Genomic DNA, 17061 nt, shown 5'->3' on the forward strand with positions numbered 1-17061 from the left:
CACAGAAATATATAGGGTAAAAAAATACTAAGGAAGAATAAAACAGACAAAAATATTATAACATGCACATAAATAAATACTTAAAAAAATAAGTAATTAATAAATAAAGTTGAAGATTATAACGGACCTACATCTATTTGTTTATAGTATTTTTGGTGGCAATTAATTGTATGCTTATTTATTTATTGAGCATTTATTTATTTCCGTATTTATTTTTAAATATGGAAGACTTGGTCCTCCATATCAGAACGCCTGCCTGGCACAGAATATTTAGTTTTATAAAAGAGATTAGGTTTTTGTTGATAAATGTATTATACTTCAGAATTAAATGCTATTTTGAGACTAACGTCGGTTACTTACATTTCTGAATCAAAACACTCTCTCCTGCTTCTTTACAGAATTGCACTCAGCAGCTTTCACCTATTTTAGTGTAGCTAATATTTCGTTTTCTTAACTGGGACTGGTTTTGTAGCTTAATCGTATAGTAACCGCAGTATCCCATTACGAAAGTAGGTCGGTCCAAGATTTTGGTAGGGACATGGCTCTATGGTCCCTATGCAAACCTACGCCCATGCCTTAAGAGAAAGCTGATCTCATTGGTAATCAGTATGATTCTTGCCCCATGGTTAACTTCATATAATTCTTCCCCCTTTATAATAGCAGTTTTCTTTTCCAGCCACTGGCAAGTTTCAGCTTTTATATATGTAGTATATAGCACATTTTTCTAATTTCTAATAATCACGCACACACACGCACCCTAGTTGGGTAAATTAATGTGGCATTATAGTTATTTCCGTGCAGCACTTTAACGCATCACGATGATCGGAGACGCCCTTTTCGAAACATTGAGAACTCGTCCTTGAATGAACCGAGGACCAATCTGCATTAGCTTAGGACAATACGTCTCCATGCTGCAGGAGCAGCAACTTCTCTTACCTAAAAAAAACTTTTAGTTTTTTTTTAAGGCTTTTAAAAGTCAGGAACAAAGACGCAATGATGCCTTTGCGGATTAAAACGTTGCACACGATGAGCTTATTCCTGCTGCTCGTTGCTTTTTTCTCTGTCGGTAAGTTATTGTAGTAATGACTGATCCCATATTAGAAGAAAATTGTTTGTTTTCCTGTGTTCCAACTTAACAGTACACGAGTTTTGTGTCGTTTAAAAAGTTGAATGTGTATTTATGTGCATTTTTTAACCACAGTGAAGTTAGTTTTAAGTTGGATATTCGACAGACATTCGCTGCGGTTAAACCTCTTCTTTGCTCCGGTAAAACCTCTTCTTCGCCCCGGTAAAACCTCTTCTTCGCCCCGGTAAAACCTCTTCTTTGTTCCGGGTACACTGTGATCCGAGCAAGCCGCTCCAACATTTCAAGTGCACCCGGCCGTATTACAGACGTAATAGTAAAAACATGGAAATAGAAAAGGGCTCCAGCGTGTGCCAGCTTCATGTTTTCAAAATAAAGACGTGGGTAATTTGAAGCAGAGATATCGCGTGTAAAAGGCATTGAGAAGCTAATATTTGTATATACAAATTAATAAAAAATTATGAGCAGAATTAAAATGCAAAAAATTAAAGGTGTATCTCATGAAGCCAGTGGAGTACTATGATCCCACACCGATTTTGAGTCAGTTGATCATATGACCTGGAATCTATTGAGCAAAAATAATTACATATAAAAGTTAAAAAATATGAACAGATTTGATGTCCAAATGACACTCATGGGAATACTGTGATACCCATTTGAACCCCGGAGGGATTTAGTGTGCAATGTTAAATGCTAAATTTATATCGTTACACTGACCTTTCATTGGCTTTTACACTTAAAGGCACTTGTGCCACGTTTTCCAACAATAGTTTCCGTGTGTGGAAATTATGCCATGTTCCAGAATGTGTTTCACGTGGGAGAGCTATATCATGCAGCAACACGTTGATCAAACAACTGCTAGCACACGTAAAACACATGTTATACTTTTGTCATAATTACGTTCCTCTGAACCTTTCATGGTCAACACATACGGAAGATATCACAACAGGATTTTCCCACGTGTCAAACTATGTCATTACTATGGGAGATGGGAATGTCGTAGAATGTTTTGGTGTTCCGCAGCAGAGGTGACATGAGGTCAACTGAACTTTCGCTGCACTTGGTTGATATGAACTTGGTCCTCTATTTCAAAAACACTGGAGACCCTCCTGATGATATCGACGGTGGTTAATGTTAGGGTATTTCCTGTTTTTCACAGTAGAACAGTTAGAAAAGGATTCTTTCCAGTAATCAAATGAAACAGCTGGTTTGGAACTGGACCATTCTCAAATACACACCCATGTGTTAGGTGGACCTTCCAAGAGGGAGTCAGACATGTTTGAGACTTTTTGTGAATTTGGAACCGCGAACCGTATGTGAATAAAATAAGTCCCCGCTGACGACAAGCAGAATCATCTTTGTCTCGTTGTATCTTTTTTGAGCCTTTTTTAATTTGCAATCCTCTTCCACATTACATGTGATAACCATGGGTTGAAGTTCGCCCCTCTTGTTTTCAGGCTATTCAAGTGATAGTTATGACGAGGTGGAGTATGGAAGCTCACTCAGTAAATGGATGCCACCATGGGTTGACTACATTGAGTTTTTTCCAAACTCAAGCCTCAACGGTACAATGGTGTGGAGTCGAGATGATCCTAAGACCAGTGGGAACAGCAAGTGGGAGATTGTGTTCAACATGTTTTACTTCCGTCGCATCACCCAGAGAGAAAGTGGTCGGTACTTATTAAGGAACAGAAATCAGACATCTCTGTATACGATGACAGTCGAGGTGATAGGTAAGTTTCATGTTTTGTTTCACTTTGATCAACCTTGATATCATTTTAGGTTTATGTATGAAATCGATGGAGGAATGAACATTTTACGAACAGCAGGAGTTCAAGCTGCTCTGTACTACAGCTCTTGTAAACTTACTTATTCCAAAATAAAGGAATTACAATGAAATTGTTTAAAGTGTTATATTTAAGAGGACACATTCCAAGTAAAATCAAAATGTGCACAAAGTTTTGCTGCACAGTTTTGCTAAAATAAATAATAATTTTTTTCATTCCATGATTTTAAGCTGAGTTTGGGGATGACAGTAGATTGTTTTTGTTTAATGGAATATATAAATTCCCAATTTTGTTCACTAATGTGACACAAAGAGCCTAATTACTGAAAAAAAACAACAAATTTGTTTATTAAGTAGTTAAATAAAAAAAACAATTACACGTACTTCAGTGCTTTTTCCTGTCCCTCTTTTCTGCTAAATTACACATTTTCATAGTTCATATTCTTGTTTTCATGATTTAATCAAGTATCTATAGGTTTATCAGTTTAAACAAAATTTGTGCTGCATTTGCTTGTATTGTCTTCTCCTTCAGCGAAGACACGGAACATCACTCGGAAGACTGACCAAAAGCTTTCTATCACTTTTAATCTGCCGCCAAGCTCCTGCAACATCTATTTCATCCCAAGGGATGGACCCAGGGCGGAGATAGTTCGTCGTGGACAGCTGCAGGATAAGTCTGCGTGCGGAGAATTTACACTTTTGGAGCCATGTGGGGCTTTAAACAAGGCCGTCCAGAGCTCGTGCAGTGGACGGTTTGTGGTGAGAGATCATAATGATGACCAGGCCATGGTGGTGTTCGTGGAAGTGGAATGTAAGTCTAAAATTAGAAGGACCGCTACTTGTTTAGTTTAACAGAACAGATGAACAGCAAGAGTACGCATGTCTGCCAACTAATTGTTACTAACCCTTTTTTTTTTTTTTTAAGCTTCGGGATATAAAACATACATCTTCGCTGGTGCGGGTGCGCTTATCTGCACGTTTCTTAGCTGCTGCTGTAGGATCTGCTGCTGTAGAATGTGCTCTGAAAAAAAGGACCAGTCTGAACGTGAACCTGATGCAGAACCTGCTGAAGAGGTGATGATCCACTGAAGCTAATTAGTGATCCATATTAATGTGTTATAATGCAATATGGCTAAAAGGCATTTTTTTTTATTTCAAACTGCTGAATGAACACAAGCCTGTTGTTCTGAGTCCAAGCCAACCATCTGAGCCCACCGAGAGCTACCCCCTCCAGTCTTCTAATAACCCGACTGGTCTGTATGATATTGATTCAAAAGCTTTTGCCTTTTGTCTCTTTAAACATTACAGCTATATCTATCCTCTTTCCTGCTCTCCACTAAAGGGTATTGTTTTACTCTGCAGATACACAATCCTTCTGAGAGTCTACCACCTTCCAGGTCTGAAGAGCTGAGAACTAGTCATACAAATGTAAGCAAACAACAGTGAATATGGTGTCACATTACAAGCTCAGTGTTGTGCCCAAACTGGCACATTTGAAAGTCACATTCAAGTGTTCCTTGAAACTGTACGTTTACTGACAACATTAGAAGGAGCAAGGCTGTGGAAAGTGAGCTACAGTAAAACCGGAGAATTTTTTTTGACAGACTTTGGCTTTTAGTGCATAAGAGTGTCTGCGATTCCCCTCCCCCATCCCCTTTTGCAGCTGGTTTAAGTGCCATGCTGTCTGGTCTCTGTCAAGACCTGTTATGGATCAAATATACTTCCTCCCCTAAAACGTATTGATCATAGTTTATTTAATTCAAGTTCTAAGCTTCTGTCTGTAATGGCTAGTCCTGCATGTAGTGCTCCTACCACTGAGTCTGTTTTGACTTGGCATGCAGCCAGACAGAGGAAAGTAAGCAAAGAGAGAAGCTTAATAAGGCAAAGCTTTTACATGCGGCACACTGTCTGCTTTTCTATTCATGACCTTTTGTATGTATTAATAAAGGTGAAATAACAGCACACACACACACACACACACACACACACACACACACACACACATACATACATAATGGATTTTATATGAATACAACAATGACCTTGGATTGCTTTCAAAATTACTGCAATCAATAGGATTTCATCCTTTTATTTGCTTTCTGACGAACAGAAATTATCTCCACTTGAGATTCAGCCACATTAAACAAATATATGAAACAAACAGATGACAGTTTTCTGCAATTAAATCAGTTTAGGTTATTTAATATTTAATAAAACAGCCTTTGGTCTGTCAAGAATGAATCTGTGAAAACCAGCCCAATTTGGCGATATTAGGACAAAGGGATTTGAGCTCTGGCATTCTCAAACAGCAAACATGAACTAAATTTGGGAGAACTTTGCTTCAAATATAAGAATTTATTAACAAAAATATTTCAACTTCAAGTTAAAATCTTTAATAAGGCTGGTGAAACTTAACTAAAACTACTAAGCAAAGTTAAGATTAACGAAAACTAATGAACTAGATATAAGCAAAAGAACAGAAGGACAAATATAAATGGTTAAAATTCAGTACCAAAAAATTATTCATGGGTCTTGAAGGTTAGTGTGGATTTTTATTTTGAGAACCTACGTTCACCTTAAAGAATTTGGAAAGAGATTAAATTAGATTTGACTAATTCAGAAAAACTATTGCTATGTGTTCAAACCCACTCACCGTACAAATAAAAGACATCATTTTGATAAAATAATATTTTAAAGAATGATTTACCAAATTAAATGTCAACAAATTCTTTGAGATTTGAATGTTAATATTATGCACTGATTTGTAAGGAAATGATTCTAACTGGTAACTCTTATAATGCAAATGAAAACTTTATTTAAAGAGTTCAGAGCACAGCAGATGGTATTAAAATAACATCAGGTTCACCCTAGCTAACGACAAATAAATTGGCTTAATAACTTCCTTTTAAGTATCACAAATCCTATTAATTAGCATTAATATTACCAATGATATTACCCATACTATTATTGATGTTTATACAAACACTAGTGGCACATTATCTGATTATGGCAGAGCAAACGAACAATGAACTATGTTTTAACAAAGGTTGCTGGTAGCAAGCTATTAGCGTTAGTGGATTAATGGAACATCAAAGGGCTTGTTTAAAGAACCTTTAAGTCATATTTCAGTGTAATGAAACAATAATGTCCCACCAGTATTTAAAACTTATTTGAAATAAAGTTTGTCATAACCTTAAAAAGAACCCAAAACATGTAAGCGTCTGGATCAAGATACTGTTAGCAGGTAGCTTGGTGGCCTGTTAGTGCTAGCCTCAGTTTAGCCTTAAGGTACTTTCACACCAAATGCGAACAAGGCAGGTTTCACCTGCTATGGTCGCTTGACATTTCGCTTCCCTTGCCCAAACAATTTGTGCTGACCCCGCAGCCGATTTTCGCCCAGCTCGCTTCACTGTGTCATCAAATAGAGCGTCTATTCACTTGCTGGTTGCTCTTGTTTGTTCAACTCTCCGTGGTGGAAATAGATTATACAGAGTGGATCACAGTGCTGTATATGTAACGTGGAAAGCCAAACAATGGCGTTGGTACCCCTGTGTCTACTAGATCCTCCAGAGATGCACTCAGTTTGGGGAGTACCACCTCCTGTAGCTGTGTTTGGATGACGGTCACTCTTTCCAGGACCCAGTTTAAGAACAGTTTCTCTTCCTCTATTTGCGTGTCTACCGCGCTGCTCGCAGTTTCACATCGCTCCATTCACCCAATTTGTGCCATTTGCATGGCTTGAAACGCATTGTTTGCATCACGGACCATTAATTTGCTCTTGAACGTGACTTTACATAGGGATAACATGCAATTCACTCGCCTTGTTCGCTTTAGGTGTGAACATACCTTTTAGAACACGGTAAAACATAGTGAAATTAACGATACCCAAATTGCTTCATCCAAAACTACCTTCCCATACTCATCCTTTGCTGTGCACCTTCCTGGTGACAGTAAGTTGTCTGGAAGGCGTTACATTATGTCAATATTTTAAAAGCAACTCGGTTTTAGCGCCAGACGCTCTGGGGAAACCTCGGCATGGCTTGCAGGGGTGCGGCTCTCAGCTGTCCTTGCTTTGGAACCACTCTGGGGAAGGAGAAACCGCTTCACCCAGTCTCTGATTCAGCCTTCTAGCAAAACTGATCACAGCTTGCTTCTGTTGTGGCTGTCTGCTTTGGTCGTTGATTTTTTAGGAAACAGATCATACTTAACTCTTGGTGTAAGTACAAGTGTCTGTTTGTCCAACAAATTGGACGTTCATGTAGCTTTGTTCCCCTCTGCTGCCTGCACAGAGGGTGGACTGCAGGAAAAGAGGGATATATTTAGTTGGATAAGGGCTTTGTAGGACCCAGGAGGGGTTCAAGTTACGATGCTTCACTTTCAGGGCTGTGTCCAGAATATGTTCCTCATACCGTCTGACACACAAGGCTGTAATTATGTGTCATCCATCCTATGTTTAACTTATGGCTGTTAGGCACAGCAACGGAAATGACTGAAATTATTGCATAAGCTGTATGGCAATCATAATGAGCACATATTAATTACTATGCAACATTAATATAGACATTATTTTCAAAAAAGCACCACTCACAAGCGATGTGGTTTTAACAATAATTTTGTGAAACCAAAGAATCTGAGGCAGTGAAATTAAGCTATATTAATGTTCATAAGTCAGTCTCTATATTGCTTTAAAATTTGAGTCAAAAACATAAAAAAATGGAGAGTGAAGCTTTAAGTTTTTTTCCTGTGTTACCCAGCTGAAAACGACTAGGTAACACCTTCTGGGAGCGACAGGAAATATTGATTTTGTTTTTATTATCATGACATTTTTCTTCCTAATCAAAATTTACCAACCTTTTTTGAGAGACATCGCCTCAAGACCAAATAATAAATTAAACTCAACTAGTTCATTATAAAGCTGTGATTTTTATTTACAAATGTTCAGTGTTGAACTTTGATTTAAATAATTTATTTGAGCTAGCTCTTGTTAAGTTAAGCTGTAAATCAGTCTGTGTTTGATATCGTTCTTCTTTATTCTGATGTCATTTCATCTCTGTCATCTACGTTTTTCTGTCCAGGTTCCAGTCCCTGCAGAGCAGCTTGACCCTTCAACGGTCCCTCTATGGACCATCCAAGACCAGGATAAGTTAGAAGAAAAGGGCATCAACACTAACAACCTGCTCAGCTCAGACTCTCTTCACTCTAATGTTTACACTTCAGAGAAACTAAACTTCCTCTGAAATCCCTGGTTTTGAAAACAAATATACTCTTATATTGTTAGAGTAACATTAAAGGTATAGGTCAAATATTTTAGGCCATTGGCTGCTTCTGCTGATTTTTATGGTTTCAGAACAACATTATAAATAATTAGCTTATTAGTTCTAGGAGGTGACATTTGCAATCAAAAATTGATTTTTTTTTTCTCAGTCACCCACAGCATGTAGTTCAACAGAACCAGCTCAGTGGTCCCGCAATTTAATTTGGTTATGCACACCATTCATAAAAGGATTAGGTGCTATTATCAATTGTTTGATTATTGCTGTTGAGATTCCAAGCCAATGGACCGACTGAAGAGCAAGCAAAGCATGCATCAGGGAACCCAATTGTGTTGCACTGTTCTTTTGTTATTATCTATCTATGTATCGATCTATCTATCTTGCCGTTACGCACTGTTTTAAGTTATTTAATGTGTAAAAAACAACTCTCTGTCTGTTAGGTATTGTTTGGTGAATATCAGCCCACACAGCTGATATTAGGACAATAGTTGAAAGGGTGATTCAAGCACTGGTATTCTTTAATGGATGGAAGTGGTAGGTTCGGGTCATTCACATTGCAGTATTGTGGTTTAAGGCGGGACATACTGCTGCGACCAAAGCAAGAGCGGCCGAGCCCACAACAGAACCAACATAAACATGACAGCGTGTAGCTGCTGCTATCACATCTGTTTACTCAGAATCCACAATTTCTTCTTTAAAAGAATAACAGCAAGAAGTGCCTTGACTAGCTTACCTTGTTGTGGTTTCTCATGACACCTGCTGTTTATATTTTCATTTGATACCGTGTTTGGCCAAAACCAACCTTTGGCATGCTGACACTAAGTGCCGCTTCGCCCAATCAGCTTGGAGAGTGTTGCTGAACATCTCTCCTTTCCTGAAATGGATTCGATAGGAGCAGACCCAGATTGATAATGTGCACAACAGAGAGTTCTACAGGTTATCATTCTGACTTGCCAGGTTACTGCTTACCTGCACCTGGTAGGAGAGAGGGGAGTGGAATAGCAGTATTTTCTGTTGACTGCTTTTGCCTTGCTTTGATTTCAGTAACAGATCATGGTATATCATGTACATGTTCCAACCTGGTGTGTGTGATGGTGAAAGCTGCTGTTTTATTAACTAATCCAAAAAGTATACCAAAGTCAATGTTCTTCTTCAGAAAAACCGGCAGCACGTCAGACAGGTACAGGATTGATAGCTTCCTCTCAAGCTGCAAGGCTGATTTTGGAGTTGCATTATTTTGTTGAAAAACAAGAGGCATTTAATGAAACCACGACAATGCCAAGCAGTGGACTTGCCATACAGTCATGCCAGCAATGTGCCACACCCAAAACACAATTTTGACAAATTATGACACTGAAATTACGAAATAAAATGACTTTATCATCACACACTGGGAATTTGTGTGAATGTATTTAATGCAATGTTTTCATTGAAAAAGGAAAACTGAATTAAAAAAGTTATGAGTGTAACTGAGCATAAGGGTGTTCATATGTGCTCTTGGCACCAGGGGTCCGTTCTTCGTACGTTGCTTAAAACATCCAAGATCAAATGAAACATCCAAGATGATTTCATCCGGCTAATCCTGATCCGGCTAATTGGGTTCTTCCAACACACCTGTTGTTTACGATTAGTATGGCTGGATTGAGTTATCTGAGACAACTGCGCGTTCATGCGTTTGTTTAAAAGGGGAAATGTATCGATAGTAGAAACAATGATCAGCAGCGCTGCTATTGGTTGTTCAGCATGGCCAAAGAACGCCCACAGTTTTTCTCCCAAGCACAAGAGCTTTTAATGGAAGGTTATGCCGAATTTGAGTCATTAATTAAAACACCTAAAAATCTGTTAAAGCCAGGAGAGAGGGCTGGTAAAAAGCAGCAGACAAATTAATGTATAAATACTGTCCATGGTAGATGTTTCTATCACTTTCTACAGTATGTATTTTTGCATTTTAATAATCTCATATTTACTTTGTTCTTTTATGTCAGAGCCTCCACGGGACCCACTAGAACATGGCGACAAGTAAAAGTGAAATACAAGAATATTCTACAAAATGGTAGCCTTTAATTATTATACTGTATTTTAAAAAGGCACTTGTTATGTCAAGAGATCCAAATTTCAGTGTCATTCCTTAGATACGGGAAGTAAAGGACACGTGCAAACTGGGAATTTTAACAAAAACAAAACAAAACAATCTTTATCCATAAAAAATGAAAATCTTCCTTTTCCAAGTCATCCACAGTTTACACGGTAAAACTGTATTGCTCCGTGTCTAGATAATCCAACCATAGTTTTTTTCTAATACAATATACGGCTCGACAGGAAGCAAGCCTTTCAAAGTAAACTAAACTTCACAATAAAATGGCCCGAACAAATCTTCTTACTGAATAGGATAAAAATAAAAAGCAAACCACCATACAAATAACTCAAAATTTTAGATTTATGGCTCCAACACCACTTTTTCCTCTTTAAAAGCCACTGTTAAATGATGTCTTTGTCTGTTTATAACAGCCACCAAGAGAAATCTCTCTACAATTACACTGTCGCGCTGCGCTAAAGGATCCTGTCTATTGCGCAATACGCGATTAATTCGAAAAACTCTGCAAATTATTCTTGCACCTTCCGCAACAGGTTGCAGTCGTAAAAATGGACATGGCTACGGCAGACTTCCCATCTCCTCCGCGTATACAGCCGTGATCTAATCTTGTTTACATGAAATAAGCCTGCTCTGGAGCAGGCTCAAGCTGGCGCACTTGTTGCTATGACAACAAGTGCAGGAAGTCTTTCGAAGAACCAAACGATCCAAGATCATGCCAAATCGTCAACAATGAAATCCTGCTAACTGAGTTAGCGACGTACGAAGAACGGACCCCTGGACAATAATCAACTTTATTGTTGTTTCATCTTACCTGCGGCCGCATGTCTTGGACACTCGGGTGAAGAGAGGGGGAGAGCTCTCCACCGACCACTACCTGGTGGTGAGTTGGCTCCGATGGTGGGGGAGGAAGCCGGTCAGACCTGGCAGGCCCAAACATATTGTGAGGGTCTGCTGGGAACATCTCGCAGAGTCCTCCGTGAGACGGAGCTTTAACTCCCACCTCCGGGAGAGCATTGAACATGTCCCGAGGGAGGCGGGGGATATTGAGTCTGAATGGACCATGTTTCGCGCCTCTATTGTTGAGGCGGCTAGGTCTTTGTGTATCAATACGTGCATTGCACCTTTAAGCTGCAGAAGTGTGTGAGGACTACTAGGATGTTAATGAGGTATGTGAATTGCAAGCAATTCTTTCCTCTCTTGGTAAAGCAACAGACAAATTAAGAGTCTGCTGCCAAATTAAACATTGCAAAAGCTGGGAATTGAACGCAGGTCAACTGCTTGGAAGGCAGCTATGCTCACCACTATACCATCATCACTAAACAAAACAGTAATTTTTGGAGAAAATTTCCGCTTCAACTGATAAGTCAGGGATGGAGTTTGACAAAAGTGCGATCTAGGTCATTGTGTATCAATATGTGCATTGCACCTTTAAGCTGCAGAAGTGTGTGAGGACTACTAGGATGTTAACAAGGTATGTGAATTGCAAGCAATTCTTTCCTCTCTTGGTAAAGCAACAGACAAATTAAGAGTCTGCTGCCAAATTAAAGATTGCGATGGCTGGGAATCGAACCCAGGTCAACTGCTTGGAAGGCAGCTATGCTCACCACTATACCACCATCGCTAAAGAAAACAGTAATATTTGAAGAAAATTTCCGCTTCAACTAATAAGTCAGGGATGGAGTTTGACAAAAGTGCGATCTAGGTCTTTGTGTATCAATATGTGCATTGCACCTTTAAGCTGCAGAAGTGTGTGAGCACTACTAGGATGTTAACAAGGTATGTGAATTGCAAGCAATTCTTTCCTTTCTTGGTAAAGCAACAGACAAATTAAGAGTCTGCTGCCAAATTAAGGATTGCAATGGCTGGGAATCAAACCCAGGTCAACTGCTTGGAAGGCAGCTATGCTCACCACTATACCACCATCGCTAAATAAAACAGTAATTTTTGAAGAAAATTTCCGCTTCAACTAATAAGTCAGGGATGGAGTTTGACAAAAGTGCGATCTAGGTCTTTGTGTATCAATATGTGCAATGCACCTTTAAGCTGCAGAAGTGTGTGAGGAATACTAGGATGTTAACAAGGTATGTGAATTGCAAGCAATTCTTTCCTCTCTTGGTAAAGCAACAGACAAATTAAGAGTCTGCTGCCAAATTAAGGATTGCGATGGCTGGGAATCAAACCCAGGTCAACTGCTTGGAAGGCAGCTATGCTCACCACTATACCACCATCGCTACAGAAAATAGCAATTTTTGAAGAAAATTTCCGCTTCAAGTAATAAGTCAGGGATGGAGTTTGACAAAAGTGCGATCTAGGTCTTTGTGTATCAATATGTGCATTGCACCTTTAAGCTGCAGAACTGTGTGAGGACTACTAGGATGTTAATGAGGTATGTGAATTGCAAGCAATTCTTTCCTCTCTTGGTAAAGCAAAAGACAAGTGCAGAGTCTGCTGCCAAATTAAAGATTGCAATGGCTGGGAATCGAACACAGGTCAACTGCTTGGAAGGCAGCTATGCTCACCGCTATACCACCATCGCTAAAGAAAGTAGTAATTTTTGAAGAAAATTTCCGCTTTAACTGATAAGTCAGGGATGGAGTTTGACAAAAGTGCGATCTAGGTCTTTGTGTATCAATATGTGCATTGCACCTTTAAGCTGCAGAAGTGTGTGAGGACTACTAGGATGTTAACAAGGTAAGTGAATTACAAGCAATTCTTTCCTCTCTTGGTAAAGCAACAGACAAATTAAGAGTCTGCTGCCAAATCAAGGATTGCGATGGCTGGGAATTGAACCCAGGTCAACTGCTTGGAAGGCAGCTATGCTCACCACTATACCACCATCGCTAAAGAAAACAGTAATTTTTGAAGAAAATTTCCGCTTCAACTAATAAGTCAGGGATGGAGTTTGACAAAAGTGCGATCTAGGTCTTTGTGTATCAATATGTGCATTGCACCTTTAAGCTGCAGAAGTGTGTGAGGACTACTAGGATGTTAACAAGGTATGTGAATTGCAAGCAATTCTTTCCTCTCTTGGTAAAGCAACAGACAAATTAAGAGTCTGCTGCCAAATTAAAGATTGCAATGGCTGGGAATCGAACACAGGTCAACTGCTTGGAAGGCAGCTATGCTCACCACTATACCACCATCGCTAAAGAAAGTAGTAATTTTTGAAGAAAATTTCCGCTTTAACTGATAAGTCAGGGATGGAGTTTGACAAAAGTGCGATCTAGGTCTTTGTGTATCAATATGTGCATTGCACCTTTAAGCTGCAGAAGTGTGTGAGGACTACTAAGATGTTAACAAGGTATGTGAATTACAAGCAATTCTTTCCTCTCTTGGTAAAGCAACAGACAAATTAAGAGTCTGCTGCCAAATCAAGGATTGCGATGGCTGGGAATTGAACCCAGGTCAACTGCTTGGAAGGCAGCTATGCTCACCACTATACCACCATCGCTAAAGAAAACAGTAATTTTTGAAGAAAATTTCCGCTTCAACTAATAAGTCAGGGATGGAGTTTGACAAAAGTGCGATCTAGGTCTTTGTGTATCAATATGTGCATTGCACCTTTAAGCTGCAGAAGTGTGTGAGGACTACTAGGATGTTAACAAGGTATGTGAATTGCAAGCAATTCTTTCCTCTCTTGGTAAAGCAACAGACAAATTAAGAGTCTGCTGCCAAATTAAAGATTGCGATGGCTGGGAATCGAACCCAGGTCAACTGCTTGGAAGGCAGCTATGCTCACCACTATACCACCATCGCTAAAGAAAACAGTAATTTTTGAAGAAAATTTCCGCTTCAACTAATAAGTCAGGGATGGAGTTTGACAAAAGTGCGATCTAGGTCTTTGTGTATCAATATGTGCATTGCACCTTTAAGCTGCAGAAGTATGTGAGGACTACTAGGATGTTAATGAGGTATGTGAATTGCAAGCAATTCTTTCCTCTCTTGGTAAAGCAAAAGACAAGTGCAGAGTCTGCTGCCAAATTAAAGATTGCAATGGCTGGGAATCGAACACAGGTCAACTGCTTGGAAGGCAGCTATGCTCACCGCTATACCACCATCGCTAAAGAAAGTAGTAATTTTTGAAGAAAATTTCCGCTTTAACTGATAAGTCAGGGATGGAGTTTGACAAAAGTGCGATCTAGGTCTTTGTGTATCAATATGTGCATTGCACCTTTAAGCTGCAGAAGTGTGTGAGGACTACTAGGATGTTAACAAGGTATGTGAATTACAAGCAATTCTTTCCTCTCTTGGTAAAGCAACAGACAAATTAAGAGTCTGCTGCCAAATCAAGGATTGCGATGGCTGGGAATTGAACCCAGGTCAACTGCTTGGAAGGCAGCTATGCTCACCACTATACCACCATCGCTACAGAAAATAGCAATTTTTGAAGAAAATTTCCGCTTCAAGTAATAAGTCAGGGATGGAGTTTGACAAAAGTGCGATCTAGGTCTTTGTGTATCAATATGTGCATTGCACCTTTAAGCTGCAGAAGTGTGTGAGGACTACTAGGATGTTAATGAGGTATGTGAATTGCAAGCAATTCTTTCCTCTCTTGGTAAAGCAAAAGACAAGTGCAGAGTCTGCTGCCAAATTAAAGATTGCAATGGCTGGGAATCGAACCCAGGTCAACTGCTTGGAAGGCAGCTATGCTCACCACTATACCACCATCGCTAAATAAAACAGTAATTTTTGAAGAAAATTTCCGCTTCAACTAATAAGTCAGGGATGGAGTTTGACAAAAGTGCGATCTAGGTCTTTGTGTATCAATATGTGCAATGCACCTTTAAGCTGCAGAAGTGTGTGAGGAATACTAGGATGTTAACAAGGTATGTGAATTGCAAGCAATTCTTTCCTCTCTTGGTAAAGCAATAGACAAGTGCAGAGTCTGCTGCCAAATTTTTTAAGAAAATTTCAGCTTCAACTGATAAGTCAGGGATGGAGTTTGACAAAAGTGCGATCTAGGTCTTTGTGTATCAATATGTGCATTGCACCTTTAAGCTGCAGAAGTGTGTGAGGACTACTAGGATGTTAACAAGGTATGTGAATTGAAAGCAATTATTTCCTCTCTTGGTAAAGCAATAGACAAGTGCAGAGTCTGCTGCCAAATTAAAGATTGCGATGGCTGGGAATCGAACACAGGTCAACTGCTTGGAAGGCAGCTATGCTCACCACTATACCACCATCGCTACAGAAAATAGTAATTTTTGAAGAAAATTTCCGCTTCAACTAATAAGTCAGGGATGGAGTTGACAAAAGTGCGATCTAGGTCTTTGTGTATCAATATGTGCATTGCACCTTTAAGCTGCAGAAGTGTGTGGGGACTACTAGGACGTTAACAAGGTATGTGAATGAAAGCAATTCTTTCCTCTCTTGGTAAAGCAATACACAAGTGCAGAGTCTGCTGCCAAATTAAAGATTGCGATGGCTGGGAATCGAACCCAGGTCAACTGCTTGGAAGGCAGCTATGCTCACCACTATACCACCATCACTAAAGAAAACAGTAATTTTTGAAGAAAATTTCCGCTTCAACTAATAAGTCAGGGATGGAGTTTGACAAAAGTGCGATCTAGGTCTTTGTGTATCAATATGTGCATTGCACCTTTAAGCTGCAGAAGTGTGTGAGGACTACTAGGATGTTAACAAGGTATGTGAATTGCAAGCAATTCTTTGCTATCTTGGTAAAGAAACAGACAAATTAAGAGTCTGCTGCCAAATTAAAGATTGCGATGGCTGGGAATCGAACCCAGGTCAACTGCTTGGAAGCCAGCTATGCTCACCACTATACCACCATCGCTAAAGAAAACAGTAATTTGTGAAGAAAATTTCCACTTGAACTGATAAGTCAGGGATGGAGTTTGACAAAAGTGCGATCTAGGTCTTTGTGTATCAATATGTGCATTGCACCTTTAAGCTGCAGAAGTGTGTGAGGACTACTAGGATGTTAACAAGGTATGTGAATTGAAAGCAATTATTTCCTCTCTTGGTAAAGCAATAGACAAGTGCAGAGTCTGCTGCCAAATTTTTGAAGAAAATTTCAGCTTCAACTGATAAGTCAGGGATGGAGTTTGACAAAAGTGCGATCTAGGTCTTTGTGTATCAATATGTGCATTGCACCTTTAAGCTGCAGAAGTGTGTGAGGACTACTAGGATGTTAACAAGGTATGTGAATTGAAAGCAATTATTTCCTCTCTTGGTAAAGCAATAGACAAGTGCAGAGTCTGCTGCCAAATTAAAGATTGCGATGGCTGGGAATCGAACCCAGGTCAACTGCTTGGAAGGCAGCTATGCTCACCACTATACTACCATCGCTACAGAAAATAGTAATTTTTGAAGAAAATTTCCGCTTCAACTAATAAGTCAGGGATGGAGTTGACAAAAGTGCGATCTAGGTCTTTGTGTATCAATATGTGCATTGCACCTTTAAGCTGCAGAAGTGTGTGGGGACTACTAGGATGTTAACAAGGTATGTGAATTGCAAGCAATTATTTCCTCTCTCGGTAAAGCAATACACAAGTGCAGAGTCTGCTGCCAAATTAAAGATTGCGATGGCTGGGAATCGAACCCAGGTCAACTGCTTGGAAGGCAGCTATGCTCACCACCATACCACCATCACTAAAGAAAACAGTAATTTGTGAAGAAAATTTCCGCTTGAACTGATAAGTCAGGGATGGAGTTTGACAAAAGTGCGATCTAGGTCTTTGTGTATCATGTGCATTGCACCTTTAAGCTGCAGAAGTGTGTGGGGACTAATAAGTCAGGGATGGAGTTTGACAAAAGTGCGATCTAGGTCTTTGTGTATCATGTGCATTGCACATTTAAGCTG

At 39.5% G+C, this 17061-nt stretch overlaps 1 long non-coding RNA gene and 2 other non-coding genes across 3 annotated transcripts; 1 reads left to right on the forward strand and 2 right to left on the reverse strand.

The window, feature by feature from the left end:
* Positions 1–2522: 2522 nt before the first annotated feature.
* On the forward strand, positions 2523–9612 carry LOC105939830. Its single transcript, XR_004927868.1, has 6 exons — positions 2523–2817; positions 3403–3681; positions 3796–3944; positions 4048–4123; positions 4233–4298; positions 7946–9612. It is a non-coding gene; the product is annotated as an uncharacterized LOC105939830 (long non-coding RNA).
* A 2175-nt stretch (positions 9613–11787) lies between these two features.
* trnag-ucc lies at positions 11788–11859 on the reverse strand. Its single transcript has one exon. It is a non-coding gene; the product is annotated as a tRNA-Gly (tRNA).
* Positions 11860–13922: 2063 nt separating this feature from the next.
* On the reverse strand, positions 13923–13994 carry trnag-ucc. Its single transcript has one exon. It is a non-coding gene; the product is annotated as a tRNA-Gly (tRNA).
* Between the last annotated feature and the right edge of the window lie 3067 nt (positions 13995–17061).

The sequence above is a fragment of the Fundulus heteroclitus genome, chromosome 23, assembly GCF_011125445.2.
Source record: "Fundulus heteroclitus isolate FHET01 chromosome 23, MU-UCD_Fhet_4.1, whole genome shotgun sequence".
Classification (NCBI taxonomy): Eukaryota; Metazoa; Chordata; class Actinopteri; order Cyprinodontiformes; family Fundulidae; genus Fundulus; species Fundulus heteroclitus.